General features: G+C 44.6%; 3 non-coding genes across 3 annotated transcripts; all 3 read left to right on the top strand.

The window, feature by feature from the left end:
- The first annotated feature begins 1,216 nt into the window (after positions 1-1,216).
- LOC138567993 (U6 spliceosomal RNA) lies at positions 1,217-1,323 on the top strand. The gene has a single exon (XR_011302370.1). It is a non-coding gene; the product is annotated as a U6 spliceosomal RNA (small nuclear RNA).
- Positions 1,324-6,682: 5,359 nt separating this feature from the next.
- LOC138567992 (U6 spliceosomal RNA) lies at positions 6,683-6,789 on the top strand. Its single transcript, XR_011302369.1, has one exon. It is a non-coding gene; the product is annotated as a U6 spliceosomal RNA (small nuclear RNA).
- Positions 6,790-12,148: 5,359 nt separating this feature from the next.
- Positions 12,149-12,255, top strand: LOC138567991 (U6 spliceosomal RNA). The gene has a single exon (XR_011302368.1). It is a non-coding gene; the product is annotated as a U6 spliceosomal RNA (small nuclear RNA).
- Positions 12,256-15,037: the final 2,782 nt, after the last annotated feature.

Here is a 15,037-nt window from a genome sequence, read left to right as displayed (position 1 = left end):
ATAGAGAGGTCCTTGGCCGATCGTAGCCGATCAGAGGAGTGAAGTGTCGGAGGTGACTGTACACTGCCTCACCTGCCCTGCTTTCTACAGTGGTAATGCTTTTGCAGAAGGGGCCTGTACAAGAGATTTTGTTCTGCACTGTGGGAAAGTGACATTTATCCACTGACATTAACCAAACTACTTGCGCTGTTCAATGCACATGTATGCAGAGAAATCATTTTATGTTTTTTGGGGAAGGTCTAGAGGGTCCTGCTGGTGATTCTTTTAAGCTGTCTGCTACTCTTGCTTTTACATAGAGTCTTCCCTGCCCAGGAAGGTATACTGTATGTCCCTCCCTTACAATGAAAACTCTGTTCAAAGCACAGAGGTACATAGGAATGGATCTGTTAAGAAATGAGACAAAAAGCCTGGAAAATTTCAAAGCAGGTAGCATTTGGACTTACAATAAACTGACTCACAGTCAAATGTGCTATCATTTGACCCACTGAACCCCTTACCTTTTGTGTCATACTTTTGCTCTCAGTGGGGTTGCCCAAAGTTCCCTTCTTAAAGCGGCTTTCTTTTAAAAAATCCTAGACCTGCTTTTTGTGGCACACATGCCTCATATCCCGTTGCAGTTGATAAAGTCACATCATCTCCCACCAGTACAAGCTGTACAAGATTTCCAGGGCTTATCCTTGCAATCTAGACGTGGGTCGAAGGTTGAGCAATCCTTAAATCAGCTGCAAAGTTAAAATTGAAATCAGCCTGAGAATCCTTTAAAGGATGGTCCAACATCTGTTGCTTACAGGGCTCAATCGGACAGCCTCTGGTGCTGACGCTTTAAGCCACCTCCTGTTCTTGCCTTGTCCTTGTTACAGCCATGGGCCCACATACACTCAGAGGTACAGAGTTTTTCTCATGTCTATGGGTCTGTTGTGATGCTCTCAGGCTTGCATCAGCCAGCCATTGTGATGGGGAGGGGGTGTCATTTTGCAAGCACCCTGGAGCATTAATCTTTATATCTTTAAATATAATTGGCATTAAACTAAAACCCTTTAGGACCAGATCAATACAGCAGCAAAGAATGCTTATTCATTGTTGTTTGCCTCTTCATTTCATATCACCCGATATCTAAATGGTGTTTGGACTTTCTGCCCTCTGACATAAGGACATTTGGTATGGCAAACCTTTGACCAGAGGTCCTAATCAATGGTTTGATTGACTCTCCCTTTGCGCTTGCTTCTGCAACACATGTACTAATATTGGAATGATAATGGGAAAATTAAATTGGCCCCTGCTCTAAAGGATGACACGCACATTCGTAAAGCATTCACTATTTTAGGCACATGTCTGGACAGAAACTTTCTTAATTTGCAAGTCTTTATTTTTTAATATATCTTTTTTTATTGAAGATTGACATTTTATGTTCATTCATATTACACGACAACACAATACATTTTGCGCCAAATTCAACACTAATGCCTCAGGAGCCTTTTACTTGTGAGTCCTCTTGACTGAATGAACAGCCCTGTCCCCTTCAGTTTCTTGACTTGTACTTTTAGAAGTGGCACGCTTCTTTTTTTTTTTTTTTTTTATCCCATTCTACCAAACTCAGTATTATCACTTTCCTCCTTGTTGTGCACTCCAGCGTAAACTGCTTTAAGGTGCTGTTTGCAAACATCGCTCTGAACCACAGCTTTACTTGCTTCAGGGCCTTAATCTTTAATTGGGGCTGAGCAGTGTACTCCGGATTTGGCTGCTTTTAGTTGGTTGATTTCTTTTTTGATTTCTGTAACTTTCAAAAAGTCCCATTGTGAAATACCATTGTGACAATGTGCTGCAGTGCATGAAAACCTAAAATTAATGGTAGGGAGAGGGAGGGGGGGTAGGGGGGAAGAGAGAGGGCGGGAGGGTGGGAAGGAGTGAGTGAGGGAGGGAGAGAGGGAGGAGAGAGAGACAGAGAGAGAGAAAACAAAGAAAATATGGTATTTGGGGGCTATGTATTTGCATGGAAAAGATTTTGGCCTTTTAATCAAGTGGGAAGGGGCTCTGTGGTTGGTATCCCAGCCTGTTGATGCTTTGTTGAGTTGCTTGGAACATGCAAGGAAGGAGACCTGAAGCACTCCCGACCAGGTTGCATGTCTCCAAGTTACTGAAATCCCACAGACCTCCTCCCTGTGCCACAAAGTCCTGGGCACTGAGCTCTGCAGTTGTTGCCCACAGGTCGCCAAGTGTCCCAGATTTACTTTCTCAGAGTTGCTAGTTACTGCTACCCCACCTCGACCACTATATTTTCCCCAGATACTTGCTACTGTGGAGCAAGCAGGGCTAAGGAGAGGGAGAGGGGGTGTGCCTATGCAAATTATCTGCCAGTGTGCTTCCTGGGAGGTCATTCCATCTCACCAGCTGACACCTGGGCAGCGGCAGGTAATTTGGAGAACAGACATATCCGGACAGGCCACAGAGCAAAGGCTGGGCCGTTGATTGAGGATCCCTTTAGCCATGTCTCCCTAAGTTACTGAGGTCCAGAAAAATTCCACCCTCAGCTCTCATAGAGAGGTCCTTGGCCGATCGTGGCCGATCAGGGCTGTGAAGGGTCAGGGGGGACTGCACACTGCCTCACCTTTTCACTGCTTTCTGTAGCGGTAATGCTTTTGCAGAAGGGGCCTGTACAAGTGATTTTGTTCTGCGCTGTGCGAAAGTCACATTTATCCACTGACATTAACCAAATTACTTGCGCTGTTCAACGCACATACATGCATAGAAATCATGTTATGTTTTTTGGGGAAGGTCTAGAGGGTCCTGCTGATGATTTATTAAGCTGTCTGCTACTCTTGCTTTTACATAGTCTTCCCTGCCCAGGCATGTTTAAGGCATACTGTATGTCCCTCCATTACAATGAAAACTCTGTTGAAAGCACAGAGGTACATAGGAATGGATCTGTTAAGAAATGAAACAAAAAGTCTGGAAAAATGTCGAAACGGGTAGGATTTGGGCTTACAATTAACTGACTCACAGTCAGATGTGCTATCCCCTGACCCACTGATCCCCTTTCCTTTTGTGTAATCCTTTTGTTCTCAGTAGGGTTTTCCAAAGTGGCTTTCAAATAAAAGATCCTAGACCTGCATTTTGTGGCACACATGCCTCATATCCCGTTGCTCTTGATAAACTCACATCATCTCCCACCAATACAAGCTGTAAAAGATTTTCAGGGCTTAGCCAAGCAAACTAGACGCAGGTCGAAGGTTGAGCAATCCTTTAATCAGCAGCAAAGTTAACATTGAAATCAGCCTCAGAATCTCTTAAAGGATGGGCCAACATCTGTTGCTGGCAGCGTGCAAAGGGGCAGCCTGGGTGCTGACACCTTAAGCCATCTCCTGTTCTTGCCTTGTCCTTGATCCAGCCATGGGCCCACATACACTCAGAGGTACAGAGTGTTTCTCATGTCTATGGGTCTGCTGTGATGCTCTCACGCTTGCATCACCCAGCCATCGTGATGGGGAGGGGGTGTCGATTTGCAAGCACCCTTGAGCATGAATCTTTAAATATAATTGGCATTAAACCAAACCCTTTAGGACCAGATCAATAAAGCAGCAAAGAATGCTGATGTATTGCTGTTTGCCGCTTAATTCCATACCATCCGACATCTAAATGGTGTTTGGTCAAACGTTTGCCATATCAAATGTCCTTATGTCAAAGAGCAGAAAGTCCAGAGGTCCTAATCAATGGTTTGGTTGGCTCTCCCTTTGCGCTTGCCTTAAGGCGTCAGCACCAGAGGCTGTCCGATTGCGCCCTGCAAGCAACCAATGTTGGCCCATCCTTTAAGAGATTCTGAGGCTGATTTCAATGTTAATTTTGCTGCTGGTTTAAGGATTGCTCAACCTTCGGCCCACGTCTAATTTCCTTGGCTATGCCCTTGAAATATTTTACAGATTGTATTGGTGGGAGATGACGTGGGTTTATCAAGAGCAACGGGATATGATGCATGTGGGCCATAAAAAACAGGTCTAGGATCTTTTGTATAAGAAAGTCTCTTTAAGTAGGGAACTTTGGACAACACTGCTGAGAGGAAAAGGATTACACAAAAGGCAAGGGGGTCAGTGGGTCAAGGGATAGCACATCTGACTGTGAGTCAGTTTATTGTAAGTCCAAATCCTACCTGTTTCAACATTTTTCCAGGCTTTTTGTTTCATTTCTTAACAGATCCATTCCTATGTGCCTCAGCAACCCATGTACTAATATTGGAATGAAAATGGGAAAATTGAATTTGACCCTGCTTCAAAGGATGACACGCACATTCGTAAAGCATTCACTATTTTTGGCACACGACAGGACAAAAACTTTCTTAATCTGCAAGTCTTTATTTTTGAATACATCTTTTTTAATGAAGATTGAAATTGTATGTTCATTCATTTTACACGACAACACAATACATTTTGCGCCAAATTCAACACTAATGACTCTGGAGCCTTTTACTTGTGAGTCCTATTGACTGAATGAACAGCCCCATCCCCTTCAATTTCTTGACTTGTACTTTTAGAAGTGGCACGCTGCTTTTGTTTTTTTATCCCATTCTACCAAACTCAGTATTAACACTTTCCCCCTTGTTGTGCACTCCAGCGTAAACTGCTTTAAGGTGCTATTTGCAAACATCGCTCTGAACTACAGCTTTACTTGCTTCTAGGCCTTAATCTTTAATTGGGGCTGAGCAGTGTACTCCGGATTTGGCTGCTTTTAGTTGGTTGATTTCTTTTTTGATTTCTGTAACTTTCAAACAGTCCCATTGTGAAATACCATTGTCACAATGTGATGCAGTGCATGAACACTTAAAATTAATGGTAGGGAGAGGGAGCGGGGGTTGTGGGGGATGGGAAGGAGGGAGGGAGGGAGGAGAGAGAGAGACAGAGAGAGAGAGAAAACAATTAAAAGCCTAAAATCTTTGCCATGCAAACACATAGCCCCCGAATACCATATTTTCTTTATGTGGAAAGGGGCTCTGTGGCTGGTATGGCAGCCTGTTGATGCTTTGTTGAGTTGCTTGGAACGTGCATGGAAGGAGACCTGAAGCACTCCCGACCAGGTTGCATGCCTCCAAGTTACTGAAATCCCACAGACCTCCTCCCTGTGCCACAAAGTTCTGGGCGCTGAGCTCTGCAGTTGTTCCCCACAAGTTGCCAAGCACCCCAGATTTACTAGTTACTACTACCCCACCTCGACCACTATATTTTCCCCAGATACTTGCTACTGTGGAGTAAGCAGGGCTAAGAAAGAGGGAGAGGGGGTTTGCCTATGCAAATCATCTGCCAGTTTGCTTCCTGCGAGGTCATTCCATCTCACCAGCTGACACCTGGGCAGCGGCAGGTAATTTGGAGAACAGACATATATGGACAGGCCACAAAGCAAAGGCTGAGCCGTTGATTGAGGATCCCTTTTGCCATGTCTCCCTAAGTTACCGAGGACCAGAAAATTCCACCCTCAGCTCTCATAGAGAGGTCCTTGGCCGATCGTAGCCGATCAGAGGAGTGAAGTGTCGGAGGTGACTGTACACTGCCTCACCTGCCCTGCTTTCTACAGTGGTAATGCTTTTGCAGAAGGGGCCTGTACAAGAGATTTTGTTCTGCACTGTGGGAAAGTGACATTTATCCACTGACATTAACCAAACTACTTGCGCTGTTCAATGCACATGTGTGCAGAGAAATCATTTTATGTTTTTTGGGGAAGGTCTAGAGGGTCCTGCTGGTGATTCTTTTAAGCTGTCTGCTACTCTTGCTTTTACATAGAGTCTTCCCTGCCCAGGAAGGTATACTGTATGTCCCTCCCTTACAATGAAAACTCTGTTCAAAGCACAGAGGTACATAGGAATGGATCTGTTAAGAAATGAGACAAAAAGCCTGGAAAATTTCAAAGCAGGTAGCATTTGGACTTACAATAAACTGACTCACAGTCAAATGTGCTATCATTTGACCCACTGAACCCCTTACCTTTTGTGTCATACTTTTGCTCTCAGTGGGGTTGCCCAAAGTTCCCTTCTTAAAGCGGCTTTCTTTTAAAAAATCCTAGACCTGCTTTTTGTGGCACACATGCCTCATATCCCGTTGCAGTTGATAAAGTCACATCATCTCCCACCAGTACAAGCTGTACAAGATTTCCAGGGCTTATCCTTGCAATCTAGACGTGGGTCGAAGGTTGAGCAATCCTTAAATCAGCTGCAAAGTTAAAATTGAAATCAGCCTGAGAATCCTTTAAAGGATGGTCCAACATCTGTTGCTTACAGGGCTCAATCGGACAGCCTCTGGTGCTGAAGCTTTAAGCCACCTCCTGTTCTTGCCTTGTCCTTGTTACAGCCATGGGCCCACATACACTCAGAGGTACAGAGTTTTTCTCATGTCTATGGGTCTGTTGTGATGCTCTCAGGCTTGCATCAGCCAGCCATTGTGATGGGGAGGGGGTGTCATTTTGCAAGCACCCTGGAGCATTAATCTTTATATCTTTAAATATAATTGGCATTAAACTAAAACCCTTTAGGACCAGATCAATACAGCAGCAAAGAATGCTTATTCATTGTTGTTTGCCTCTTCATTTCATATCACCCGATATCTAAATGGTGTTTGGACTTTCTGCCCTCTGACATAAGGACATTTGGTATGGCAAACCTTTGACCAGAGGTCCTAATCAATGGTTTGATTGACTCTCCCTTTGCGCTTGCTTCTGCAACACATGTACTAATATTGGAATGATAATGGGAAAATTAAATTGGCCCCTGCTCTAAAGGATGACACGCACATTCGTAAAGCATTCACTATTTTAGGCACATGTCTGGACAGAAACTTTCTTAATTTGCAAGTCTTTATTTTTTAATATATCTTTTTTTATTGAAGATTGACATTTTATGTTCATTCATATTACACGACAACACAATACATTTTGCGCCAAATTCAACACTAATGCCTCAGGAGCCTTTTACTTGTGAGTCCTCTTGACTGAATGAACAGCCCTGTCCCCTTCAGTTTCTTGACTTGTACTTTTAGAAGTGGCACGCTTCTTTTTTTTTTTTTTTTTTATCCCATTCTACCAAACTCAGTATTATCACTTTCCTCCTTGTTGTGCACTCCAGCGTAAACTGCTTTAAGGTGCTGTTTGCAAACATCGCTCTGAACCACAGCTTTACTTGCTTCAGGGCCTTAATCTTTAATTGGGGCTGAGCAGTGTACTCCGGATTTGGCTGCTTTTAGTTGGTTGATTTCTTTTTTGATTTCTGTAACTTTCAAAAAGTCCCATTGTGAAATACCATTGTGACAATGTGCTGCAGTGCATGAAAACCTAAAATTAATGGTAGGGAGAGGGAGGGGGGGTAGGGGGGAAGAGAGAGGGCGGGAGGGTGGGAAGGAGTGAGTGAGGGAGGGAGAGAGGGAGGAGAGAGAGACAGAGAGAGAGAAAACAAAGAAAATATGGTATTTGGGGGCTATGTATTTGCATGGAAAAGATTTTGGCCTTTTAATCAAGTGGGAAGGGGCTCTGTGGTTGGTATCCCAGCCTGTTGATGCTTTGTTGAGTTGCTTGGAACATGCAAGGAAGGAGACCTGAAGCACTCCCGACCAGGTTGCATGTCTCCAAGTTACTGAAATCCCACAGACCTCCTCCCTGTGCCACAAAGTCCTGGGCACTGAGCTCTGCAGTTGTTGCCCACAGGTCGCCAAGTGTCCCAGATTTACTTTCTCAGAGTTGCTAGTTACTGCTACCCCACCTCGACCACTATATTTTCCCCAGATACTTGCTACTGTGGAGCAAGCAGGGCTAAGGAGAGGGAGAGGGGGTGTGCCTATGCAAATTATCTGCCAGTGTGCTTCCTGGGAGGTCATTCCATCTCACCAGCTGACACCTGGGCAGCGGCAGGTAATTTGGAGAACAGACATATCCGGACAGGCCACAGAGCAAAGGCTGGGCCGTTGATTGAGGATCCCTTTAGCCATGTCTCCCTAAGTTACTGAGGTCCAGAAAAATTCCACCCTCAGCTCTCATAGAGAGGTCCTTGGCCGATCGTGGCCGATCAGGGCTGTGAAGGGTCAGGGGGGACTGCACACTGCCTCACCTTTTCACTGCTTTCTGTAGCGGTAATGCTTTTGCAGAAGGGGCCTGTACAAGTGATTTTGTTCTGCGCTGTGCGAAAGTCACATTTATCCACTGACATTAACCAAATTACTTGCGCTGTTCAACGCACATACATGCATAGAAATCATGTTATGTTTTTTGGGGAAGGTCTAGAGGGTCCTGCTGATGATTTATTAAGCTGTCTGCTACTCTTGCTTTTACATAGTCTTCCCTGCCCAGGCATGTTTAAGGCATACTGTATGTCCCTCCATTACAATGAAAACTCTGTTGAAAGCACAGAGGTACATAGGAATGGATCTGTTAAGAAATGAAACAAAAAGTCTGGAAAAATGTCGAAACGGGTAGGATTTGGGCTTACAATTAACTGACTCACAGTCAGATGTGCTATCCCCTGACCCACTGATCCCCTTTCCTTTTGTGTAATCCTTTTGTTCTCAGTAGGGTTTTCCAAAGTGGCTTTCAAATAAAAGATCCTAGACCTGCATTTTGTGGCACACATGCCTCATATCCCGTTGCTCTTGATAAACTCACATCATCTCCCACCAATACAAGCTGTAAAAGATTTTCAGGGCTTAGCCAAGCAAACTAGACGCAGGTCGAAGGTTGAGCAATCCTTTAATCAGCAGCAAAGTTAACATTGAAATCAGCCTCAGAATCTCTTAAAGGATGGGCCAACATCTGTTGCTGGCAGCGTGCAAAGGGGCAGCCTGGGTGCTGACACCTTAAGCCATCTCCTGTTCTTGCCTTGTCCTTGATCCAGCCATGGGCCCACATACACTCAGAGGTACAGAGTGTTTCTCATGTCTATGGGTCTGCTGTGATGCTCTCACGCTTGCATCACCCAGCCATCGTGATGGGGAGGGGGTGTCGATTTGCAAGCACCCTTGAGCATGAATCTTTAAATATAATTGGCATTAAACCAAACCCTTTAGGACCAGATCAATAAAGCAGCAAAGAATGCTGATGTATTGCTGTTTGCCGCTTAATTCCATACCATCCGACATCTAAATGGTGTTTGGTCAAACGTTTGCCATATCAAATGTCCTTATGTCAAAGAGCAGAAAGTCCAGAGGTCCTAATCAATGGTTTGGTTGGCTCTCCCTTTGCGCTTGCCTTAAGGCGTCAGCACCAGAGGCTGTCCGATTGCGCCCTGCAAGCAACCAATGTTGGCCCATCCTTTAAGAGATTCTGAGGCTGATTTCAATGTTAATTTTGCTGCTGGTTTAAGGATTGCTCAACCTTCGGCCCACGTCTAATTTCCTTGGCTATGCCCTTGAAATATTTTACAGATTGTATTGGTGGGAGATGACGTGGGTTTATCAAGAGCAACGGGATATGAGGCATGTGGGCCATAAAAAACAGGTCTAGGATCTTTTGTATAAGAAAGTCTCTTTAAGTAGGGAACTTTGGACAACACTGCTGAGAGGAAAAGGATTACACAAAAGGCAAGGGGGTCAGTGGGTCAAGGGATAGCACATCTGACTGTGAGTCAGTTTATTGTAAGTCCAAATCCTACCTGTTTCAACATTTTTCCAGGCTTTTTGTTTCATTTCTTAACAGATCCATTCCTATGTGCCTCAGCAACCCATGTACTAATATTGGAATGAAAATGGGAAAATTGAATTTGACCCTGCTTCAAAGGATGACACGCACATTCGTAAAGCATTCACTATTTTTGGCACACGACAGGACAAAAACTTTCTTAATCTGCAAGTCTTTATTTTTGAATACATCTTTTTTAATGAAGATTGAAATTGTATGTTCATTCATTTTACACGACAACACAATACATTTTGCGCCAAATTCAACACTAATGACTCTGGAGCCTTTTACTTGTGAGTCCTATTGACTGAATGAACAGCCCCATCCCCTTCAATTTCTTGACTTGTACTTTTAGAAGTGGCACGCTGCTTTTGTTTTTTTATCCCATTCTACCAAACTCAGTATTAACACTTTCCCCCTTGTTGTGCACTCCAGCGTAAACTGCTTTAAGGTGCTATTTGCAAACATCGCTCTGAACTACAGCTTTACTTGCTTCTAGGCCTTAATCTTTAATTGGGGCTGAGCAGTGTACTCCGGATTTGGCTGCTTTTAGTTGGTTGATTTCTTTTTTGATTTCTGTAACTTTCAAACAGTCCCATTGTGAAATACCATTGTCACAATGTGATGCAGTGCAGGAACACTTAAAATTAATGGTAGGGAGAGGGAGCGGGGGTTGTGGGGGATGGGAAGGAGGGAGGGAGGGAGGAGAGAGAGAGACAGAGAGAGAGAGAAAACAATTAAAAGCCTAAAATCTTTGCCATGCAAACACATAGCCCCCGAATACCATATTTTCTTTATGTGGAAAGGGGCTCTGTGGCTGGTATGGCAGCCTGTTGATGCTTTGTTGAGTTGCTTGGAACGTGCATGGAAGGAGACCTGAAGCACTCCCGACCAGGTTGCATGCCTCCAAGTTACTGAAATCCCACAGACCTCCTCCCTGTGCCACAAAGTTCTGGGCGCTGAGCTCTGCAGTTGTTCCCCACAAGTTGCCAAGCACCCCAGATTTACTAGTTACTACTACCCCACCTCGACCACTATATTTTCCCCAGATACTTGCTACTGTGGAGTAAGCAGGGCTAAGAAAGAGGGAGAGGGGGTTTGCCTATGCAAATCATCTGCCAGTTTGCTTCCTGCGAGGTCATTCCATCTCACCAGCTGACACCTGGGCAGCGGCAGGTAATTTGGAGAACAGACATATATGGACAGGCCACAAAGCAAAGGCTGAGCCGTTGATTGAGGATCCCTTTTGCCATGTCTCCCTAAGTTACCGAGGACCAGAAAATTCCACCCTCAGCTCTCATAGAGAGGTCCTTGGCCGATCGTAGCCGATCAGAGGAGTGAAGTGTCGGAGGTGACTGTACACTGCCTCACCTGCCCTGCTTTCTACAGTGGTAATGCTTTTGCAGAAGGGGCCTGTACAAGAGATTTTGTTCTGCACTGTGGGAAAGTGACATTTATCCACTGACATTAACCAAACTACTTGCGCTGTTCAATGCACATGTATGCAGAGAAATCATTTTATGTTTTTTGGGGAAGGTCTAGAGGGTCCTGCTGGTGATTCTTTTAAGCTGTCTGCTACTCTTGCTTTTACATAGAGTCTTCCCTGCCCAGGAAGGTATACTGTATGTCCCTCCCTTACAATGAAAACTCTGTTCAAAGCACAGAGGTACATAGGAATGGATCTGTTAAGAAATGAGACAAAAAGCCTGGAAAATTTCAAAGCAGGTAGCATTTGGACTTACAATAAACTGACTCACAGTCAAATGTGCTATCATTTGACCCACTGAACCCCTTACCTTTTGTGTCATACTTTTGCTCTCAGTGGGGTTGCCCAAAGTTCCCTTCTTAAAGCGGCTTTCTTTTAAAAAATCCTAGACCTGCTTTTTGTGGCACACATGCCTCATATCCCGTTGCAGTTGATAAAGTCACATCATCTCCCACCAGTACAAGCTGTACAAGATTTCCAGGGCTTATCCTTGCAATCTAGACGTGGGTCGAAGGTTGAGCAATCCTTAAATCAGCTGCAAAGTTAAAATTGAAATCAGCCTGAGAATCCTTTAAAGGATGGTCCAACATCTGTTGCTTACAGGGCTCAATCGGACAGCCTCTGGTGCTGACGCTTTAAGCCACCTCCTGTTCTTGCCTTGTCCTTGTTACAGCCAGGGGCCCACATACACTCAGAGGTACAGAGTTTTTCTCATGTCTATGGGTCTGTTGTGATGCTCTCAGGCTTGCATCAGCCAGCCATTGTGATGGGGAGGGGGTGTCATTTTGCAAGCACCCTGGAGCATTAATCTTTATATCTTTAAATATAATTGGCATTAAACTAAAACCCTTTAGGACCAGATCAATACAGCAGCAAAGAATGCTTATTCATTGTTGTTTGCCTCTTCATTTCATATCACCCGATATCTAAATGGTGTTTGGACTTTCTGCCCTCTGACATAAGGACATTTGGTATGGCAAACCTTTGACCAGAGGTCCTAATCAATGGTTTGATTGACTCTCCCTTTGCGCTTGCTTCTGCAACACATGTACTAATATTGGAATGATAATGGGAAAATTAAATTGGCCCCTGCTCTAAAGGATGACACGCACATTCGTAAAGCATTCACTATTTTAGGCACATGTCTGGACAGAAACTTTCTTAATTTGCAAGTCTTTATTTTTTAATATATCTTTTTTTATTGAAGATTGACATTTTATGTTCATTCATATTACACGACAACACAATACATTTTGCGCCAAATTCAACACTAATGCCTCAGGAGCCTTTTACTTGTGAGTCCTCTTGACTGAATGAACAGCCCTGTCCCCTTCAGTTTCTTGACTTGTACTTTTAGAAGTGGCACGCTTCTTTTTTTTTTTTTTTTTTATCCCATTCTACCAAACTCAGTATTATCACTTTCCTCCTTGTTGTGCACTCCAGCGTAAACTGCTTTAAGGTGCTGTTTGCAAACATCGCTCTGAACCACAGCTTTACTTGCTTCAGGGCCTTAATCTTTAATTGGGGCTGAGCAGTGTACTCCGGATTTGGCTGCTTTTAGTTGGTTGATTTCTTTTTTGATTTCTGTAACTTTCAAAAAGTCCCATTGTGAAATACCATTGTGACAATGTGCTGCAGTGCATGAAAACCTAAAATTAATGGTAGGGAGAGGGAGGGGGGGTAGGGGGGAAGAGAGAGGGCGGGAGGGTGGGAAGGAGTGAGTGAGGGAGGGAGAGAGGGAGGAGAGAGAGACAGAGAGAGAGAAAACAAAGAAAATATGGTATTTGGGGGCTATGTATTTGCATGGAAAAGATTTTGGCCTTTTAATCAAGTGGGAAGGGGCTCTGTGGTTGGTATCCCAGCCTGTTGATGCTTTGTTGAGTTGCTTGGAACATGCAAGGAAGGAGACCTGAAGCACTCCCGACCAGGTTGCATGTCTCCAAGTTACTGAAATCCCACAGACCTCCTCCCTGTGCCACAAAGTCCTGGGCACTGAGCTCTGCAGTTGTTGCCCACAGGTCGCCAAGTGTCCCAGATTTACTTTCTCAGAGTTGCTAGTTACTGCTACCCCACCTCGACCACTATATTTTCCCCAGATACTTGCTACTGTGGAGCAAGCAGGGCTAAGGAGAGGGAGAGGGGGTGTGCCTATGCAAATTATCTGCCAGTGTGCTTCCTGGGAGGTCATTCCATCTCACCAGCTGACACCTGGGCAGCGGCAGGTAATTTGGAGAACAGACATATCCGGACAGGCCACAGAGCAAAGGCTGGGCCGTTGATTGAGGATCCCTTTAGCCATGTCTCCCTAAGTTACTGAGGTCCAGAAAAATTCCACCCTCAGCTCTCATAGAGAGGTCCTTGGCCGATCGTGGCCGATCAGGGCTGTGAAGGGTCAGGGGGGACTGCACACTGCCTCACCTTTTCACTGCTTTCTGTAGCGGTAATGCTTTTGCAGAAGGGGCCTGTACAAGTGATTTTGTTCTGCGCTGTGCGAAAGTCACATTTATCCACTGACATTAACCAAATTACTTGCGCTGTTCAACGCACATACATGCATAGAAATCATGTTATGTTTTTTGGGGAAGGTCTAGAGGGTCCTGCTGATGATTTATTAAGCTGTCTGCTACTCTTGCTTTTACATAGTCTTCCCTGCCCAGGCATGTTTAAGGCATACTGTATGTCCCTCCATTACAATGAAAACTCTGTTGAAAGCACAGAGGTACATAGGAATGGATCTGTTAAGAAATGAAACAAAAAGTCTGGAAAAATGTCGAAACGGGTAGGATTTGGGCTTACAATTAACTGACTCACAGTCAGATGTGCTATCCCCTGACCCACTGATCCCCTTTCCTTTTGTGTAATCCTTTTGTTCTCAGTAGGGTTTTCCAAAGTGGCTTTCAAATAAAAGATCCTAGACCTGCATTTTGTGGCACACATGCCTCATATCCCGTTGCTCTTGATAAACTCACATCATCTCCCACCAATACAAGCTGTAAAAGATTTTCAGGGCTTAGCCAAGCAAACTAGACGCAGGTCGAAGGTTGAGCAATCCTTTAATCAGCAGCAAAGTTAACATTGAAATCAGCCTCAGAATCTCTTAAAGGATGGGCCAACATCTGTTGCTGGCAGCGTGCAAAGGGGCAGCCTGGGTGCTGACACCTTAAGCCATCTCCTGTTCTTGCCTTGTCCTTGATCCAGCCATGGGCCCACATACACTCAGAGGTACAGAGTGTTTCTCATGTCTATGGGTCTGCTGTGATGCTCTCACGCTTGCATCACCCAGCCATCGTGATGGGGAGAGGGTGTCGATTTGCAAGCACCCTTGAGCATGAATCTTTAAATATAATTGGCATTAAACCAAACCCTTTAGGACCAGATCAATAAAGCAGCAAAGAATGCTGATGTATTGCTGTTTGCCGCTTAATTCCATACCATCCGACATCTAAATGGTGTTTGGTCAAACGTTTGCCATATCAAATGTCCTTATGTCAAAGAGCAGAAAGTCCAGAGGTCCTAATCAATGGTTTGGTTGGCTCTCCCTTTGCGCTTGCCTTAAGGCGTCAGCACCAGAGGCTGTCCGATTGCGCCCTGCAAGCAACCAATGTTGGCCCATCCTTTAAGAGATTCTGAGGCTGATTTCAATGTTAATTTTGCTGCTGGTTTAAGGATTGCTCAACCTTCGGCCCACGTCTAATTTCCTTGGCTATGCCCTTGAAATATTTTACAGATTGTATTGGTGGGAGATGACGTGGGTTTATCAAGAGCAACGGGATATGAGGCATGTGGGCCATAAAAAACAGGTCTAGGATCTTTTGTATAAGAAAGTCTCTTTAAGTAGGGAACTTTGGACAACACTGCTGAGAGGAAAAGGATTACACAAAAGGCAAGGGGGTCAGTGGGTCAAGGGATAGCACATCT

The sequence above is a fragment of the Ambystoma mexicanum genome, chromosome 2p, assembly GCF_040938575.1.
Source record: "Ambystoma mexicanum isolate Mex_15411 chromosome 2p, UKY_AmexF1_1, whole genome shotgun sequence".
NCBI lineage: Eukaryota > Metazoa > Chordata > Amphibia > Caudata > Ambystomatidae > Ambystoma > Ambystoma mexicanum.
This window is presented reverse-complemented; position numbering and strand designations above follow the sequence as displayed.